Here is a 6,420-nt window from a genome sequence, read left to right on the forward strand (position 1 = left end):
CACCGAGCTCGCCGGCGTCGTCCCAGGCTCCGGTCTCCACCACCTCTCCCTCCTACTCCGGCGCCCAAGTCCATGTTCCAGAGCGAACACCGGCGATCTTCTCGGGCGACGTGCATGCTACTATACCGGATCCAGATCTGGATCGGGAGGTTGACTTTTGCCCCGAAACCCTAACTTTTTAGCATTTTTCTGCATGCCATAACTCTGCATCCGTAGCTCCGATTCGTGCGTGTAGCATATCAAATTTTTCGTCTCGACGAGTACATCATTTCATCTCAATGCATCATTTTAATTTGAGCTCATATTGATGCCCGAAATGCTGTTGGAAGAGGGCTATGTGAGGAACAGATCTGTTTCAGCAAATGGCCTTTTGTCATTTTCGCCATGATTATTGTGTGCATGCTATGATCCTGAGCTCTACATGTGTTTTGTTATATGCCATGCCATGTTTACAGGGGTGTATACCATGTATTTTTGTGATCTATGTGGTGACTAGCACAAGCATGCAAAGTAGCTTACTCGATGATGCCGATTTCAGGGACTTAGAATTTCACCAAGTCCTTGTCCTGATATTGTTTTTATGCCATATGTTCATGTTGTTTCCTAGTGATCCGTGCCTCTTTTGAGGATGATCAGTAAGGATGTTTTGTTAATATAGTTGTGCTCTATCCATCCATGTCTTTGTTTGCATTTATGGAGCATCCTAGCTTGAGTCAATCCAGCTCTACTTTTACTATAAAATGTTCCTGGCAGATTGTTAACTTGTTTAGCGACTTTTCCAAGGTTGTTGTTACTGATCCGTGCATGCTATGTTATTGTTCTTGCCATGTCTAGCTCCTATGCCATGTATTCTTGATGGGTGTATGCTTAGTTTGTCATGCCATGCTCTGTAGTGAGTGCATCTAGATCGTAAACATGCCTACTTGCTAATCTGTTTTGCATGCTCCAGTTTTTCACCAAGTCTGAATCTGTTTATGTTTTTGCTATGTTCACATGCTTGCAATTGTATTTTCTGATCCCTTTTGGCTCATGATCTCTAAGGGACTTTTGTTATATGCTTTGAGTAGCTTCGTGCCATGCCTTTCTTTGCCATGTTATGTTCCTGTAGCATGTTGTTTTCATGCTCTAAAGTTTGCTTCCTGATGATAAATTCCAGACTTGTGTTAATTTAACCAAGTTTGAAACCTGTTATCATTTGCTCTTTTGCCATGCTTGTTTGAACCTGTTAATGAGTGAATTAGCCGTAGCTCAGTGTTCATCTTTTGTCAAGCATCTTGAGTGGATCCCTGCCATGTATTTGGTTGCCATGTTTGAGTGCTGTAGCATATTTATCTTGATGCATTTAGTTGGTCACTTGCTGATTATCGCAGACCGATGCCATATTTGTTTTGCTTGCCATTTCCAAACCGTGCATACGATTCCGGTGGTCTTTATATCGATTTTAACCGAACTCACCTCCCCTTTCCAGTGGCACTCTTGGATTTCCAAGTTGACGCCAGGTTCAATCATTCCTTTCCAAATCATGCATATGCATCACATACCGCATCCCGCATATCATGCCATGTTCATGTGTTGGTTGTTTACTATGTTGTGTGCTTCTTTCCGGTGTTTGCTTCTTCGGGTTGGTTCCGATAACGTCGCGTTTGTGAGGACCCGTTCGACTACGTCCGTTTGTCTTCTTCATGGACTCGTTCTTCTTCCTTGCGGGATTTCAGGCAAGATGACCATACCCTCGAAATCACTTCTATCTTTGCTTGCTAGTTGCTCGCTCTATTGCTATGCCTATGCTGCGATACCCACCACTTGATATATCATGCCTCCCATATTGCTAAGCCAAGCCTCTAACCCACCTTTTCCTAGCAAACCGTTGTTTGGCTATGTTACCGCTTTGCTCAGCCCCTCTTATAGCGTTGCTAGTTGCAGGTGAAGATTGGAGTTTGTTCCTTGTTGGAACATGATTATATGTTGAGATATCACAATATCTCTTATTTAATTAATGCATCTATATACTTGGTAAAGGGTGGAAGGCTCGGCCTTATGCCTGGTGTTTTGTTCCACTCTTGCCGCCCTAGTTTCCGTCATACCGGTGTTATGTTCCTTGATTTTGCGTTCCTTACGCGGTTGGGTTATAATGGGAACCCCTTGACAGTTCGCCTTGAATAAAACTCCTCCAGCAATGCCCAACCTTGGTTTTACCATTTGCCACCTAGCCTTTTCTTTCCCTTGGGTTCTTCAGACTCAAGGGTCATCATTATTTTAACCCCCCCGGGCCAGTGCTCCTCTGAGTGTTGGTCCAACCTGTCAGCCGTCGGTGGCCACCAGGGGCAACTCTGGGCTGGCCTACCGGAAGTTTGGACAATCTGAGTGTGCCCTGAGAACGAGATATGTGCAGCTCCTATCGAGATTTGTCGGCACATTCGGGCGGTGTTGCTGGACTTGTTTTACCATTGTCGAGGATGTCTTGTAACCTGGATGCCGAGCCTGATCGGATTGTCTTGGGAGAGGAATATCCTTCGTTGACCGTGAGAGCTTGTGATGGGCTAAGTTGGGACACCCCTGCAGGGATTTGAACTTTCGAAAGCCGTGCCCACGGTTATGGGCAGATGGGAATTTGTTAATGTCCGGTTGTAGAAAACCTGAAGTTGATCTTAACTAAAATACATCAACCGCGTGTGTAACCGTGATGGTCTCTTCTCGGCTGAGTCCGGGAAGTGAACACGGTGTTGGAGTTATGCTTGACGTAGGTTGTTCTAGGATCACTGCTTTATCATAGATTTCCCGACCGTGCTTTGCCTTCTCTTCTCGCTCTCTTTTGCGAATAGGTTAGCCACCACATATGCTAGTCGCTTGCTGCAGCTCCACCTCATACCTTTTACCCTTCCCATAAGCTTAAATAGTCTTGATCGCGAGGGTGTGAGATTGCTGAGTCCCCGTGACTCACAGATACTTCCAAAACCAGTTTGCAGGTGCCGATGAACTGTGCAGGTGACGCAACCCAAGCTTAAGGAGGAGCTTGATGAAGATCATGTTTGTAGACTTGTTTCATTTCCAGTTGATCAGTAGTAGAGCCCAGTTGGGGTCGATCGAGGGACCTTGTCGCATTTGGGGTTATTCTTTATTTTGGTTCCGTAGTCGGACCTTGATTGTATTTGGATGTTGTAATGCTTTATTCATGTATTGTGTGAAGTGACGATTGTTAGCCAACTATGTATCCCTTTCCCTTATGTATTACATGGGTTGTGTGAAGATTACCTCACTTGCGACATTGCTTTCAATGCGGTTATGCCTCTAATTCGTGCTTCGACACATGGGAGATATAGCCGCATCGAGCGCGTTACATTATCTTGATGAGAAAAAGATATATCCTGTTATTATTAGTGCTAACCTTTCATAGCATGAGGAAGAGAGATTATTGAAAACTCTGAAGAAGCACCGCGCTGCTATTGGGTATACTCTTGATGATCTTAAGGGCATTAGTCCCACTCTATGTCAACATAAAATTAATTTGGAAGAAGATGCTAAACCAGTTCATGATCATCAACGCCGGCTGAATCCTAAAATGAAAGAAGTGGTAAGAAAGGAGATACTAAAGTTACTTGAGGCAGGTATAATTTATCCCGTTGTTGATAGTCAGTGGGTAAGCCATGTCCATTGTGTCCCTAAGAAGGGAGGTATTACTGTTGTTCATAATGATAAAGATGAATTGATTCCTCAAAGAATTATTACAGGTTATAGGATGGTAATTGATTTCCGCAAATTAAATAAGGCTACTAAAAAGGATCATTACCCCTTAACTTTTATTGATCGAATGCTAGAAAGATTGTCCAAACATGCACATTTTTGCTTTCTAGATGGTTATTCTGGTTTCTCTCAAATACCCGTGTCAGCCAAAGATCAATCAAAGACTACTTTTACATGCCCTTTTGGTACTTTTGCTTATAGACGTATGCCTTTTGGTTTATGTAATGCACCTGCTACCTTTCAAAGATGCATGATGGCTATATGCTCTGACTTTTGTGAAAAGATTTGTGAGGTTTTCATGGATGACTTTTCTGTCTATGGATCTTCTTTTGATGATTGCTTGAGCAACCTTGATCAAGTTTTGTAGAGATGTGAAGAAACTAATCTTGTCTTGAATTGGGAAAAGTGCCACTTTATGGTTAATGAAGGTATTGTCTTGGGGCATAAAGTTTCTGAAAGAGGTATTGAAGTTGATAAAGCCAAGGTTGATGCTATTGAAAAGATGCCATGTCCCAAGGACATTAAAGGTATAAGAAGTTTCCTCAGTCATGCCAGTTTTTATAGGAGGTTCATTAAGGACTTCTCAAAATTTTCTCGGCCTCTGACTAATTTATTACAAAAAGATATACCATTTGTCTTTGATGATGATTGTGTAGAAGCATTTGAAATACTTAAGAAAGCATTGATCTCTGCACCTATTTTTCAGCCACCTGATTGGAATTTACCCTTTGAAATAATGTGTGATGCTAGTGATTATACTATAGGTGCTGTTCTAGGAAAAAGAGTTGATAAGAAACTAAATGTTATTCAATATGCTAGTAAAACTCTAGACAATGCTCAAAGAAATTATGCTACCACTGAAAAAGAATTCTTAGCAGTTGTATTTGCTTGTGATAAGTTTAGACCTTATATTGTTGATTATAAAGTAACTATTCAAACTAATCAGGCTGCTATTGAATATCTTATGGAAAAGAAAGATGCTAAACCTAGACTTATTAGATGGGTTCTCTTGCTACAAGAATTTGATTTGCATATTGTTGATAGAAAAGGAGCTGAGAACCCCGTTGCAGACAACTTGTCTAGGTTAGAAAATGTGCTTGATGACCCACTACCTATTGATGATAGCTTTCCTGATGAGCAATTAAATGTCATAAATGCTTCTCATACTGCTCCATGGTATGCTGATTATGCTAATTACATTGTTGCTAAGTTTATACCACCTAGTTTCACATACCAGCAAAAGAAAAAGTTCTTCTATGATTTGAGGCATTACTTGTGGAATGACCCACATCTTTATAAAGGAGTAGATGGTGTTATTAGACGTTGTGTACCTGAGAATGAACATGAACAGATCCTACGCAAGTGTCACTCTGAAGCTTATGGAGGACACCATGCTGGAGATAGAACTGCACATAAGGTACTACAATTTGGTTTTTATTGGCCTACTCTCTTCAAGGATGCCCGTAAGTTTGTCTTATCTTGTGATGAATGTCAAATAATTGGTAATATTAGTAGACGTCAAGAAATGCCTATGAATTATTCACTTGTTATTGAACCATTTGATGTTTGGGGCTTTGACTATATGGGACCTTTTCCTTCCTCTAATGGTTATACACATATTTTAGTTGCTGTTGATTACGTTACTAAGTGGGTAGAAGCTATTCCAACTAGTAGTGCTGATCATAACACTTCTATTAAAATGCTTAAAGAAGTTATTTTTCCAAGATTTGGAGTCCCTAGATATTTAATGACTGATAGTGGTTCACATTTTATTCATGGTGCTTTCCGTAAAATGCTTGCTAAATATGATGTTAATCATAGAATTGCATCTCCTTATCACCCTCAGTCTAGTGGTCAAGTAGAGTTGAGTAATAAGAACTCAAATTAATTTTGCAAAAGACTATTAATAGGTCTAGAAAGAATTGGTCCAAGAAACTTGATGATGCATTATGGGCCTATAGAACTGCATATAAAAATCCTATGGGTATGTCTTCGTATAAAATGGTCTATGGAAAAGCATGTCACTTACCTCTCGAACTAGAACACAACGCTTATTGGGCTATTAAAGAACTTAATTATGATTTTAAACTTGCCGGTGAGAAGAGGTTATTCGATATTAGCTCACTTGATGAATGGAGAACCCAAGCCTACGAAAATGCCAAGTTGTTTAAAGAAAAAGTTAAAAGATGGCATGACGAAAGGATACAAAAGCATGAGTTTAATGTAGGTGATTATGTATTGCTATACAACTCTCATTTAAGATTTTTTGCAGGAAAACTTCTCTCTAAATGGGAAGGTCCTTACGTTATCAGGTCTACCGTTCCAGTGCCATAAAAATCAACAACTTCGAAGGCACAAATCCGAAGGTGGTGAACGGTCAAAGAATCAAACAATATATCTCAGGTAATTCCATAAATGTTGAAACCAATGTTATTGAAACCGTATCCCCAGAGGAATACATAAGGGTCACTTTCCAGAACGTTTCAGACTTCGAAAAGGAATAGGTATGTGGTACGGTAAGTAAACCGACTCCAAAACAGTTTTTAAGGCAATATTTCTCCGTTTTGGAATATTTAGAAAAATAGAAAATTAAGCAGCAGTCCGGGAAGGACACGAGGGCTCCATGAGGGCGCGCCCTACCCTACTGGGCACGCCCCCTACCTTGTGGGCACCTTGTGT

Source organism: Triticum dicoccoides, chromosome 6A (assembly GCF_002162155.2).
Source record: "Triticum dicoccoides isolate Atlit2015 ecotype Zavitan chromosome 6A, WEW_v2.0, whole genome shotgun sequence".
NCBI lineage: Eukaryota > Viridiplantae > Streptophyta > Magnoliopsida > Poales > Poaceae > Triticum > Triticum dicoccoides.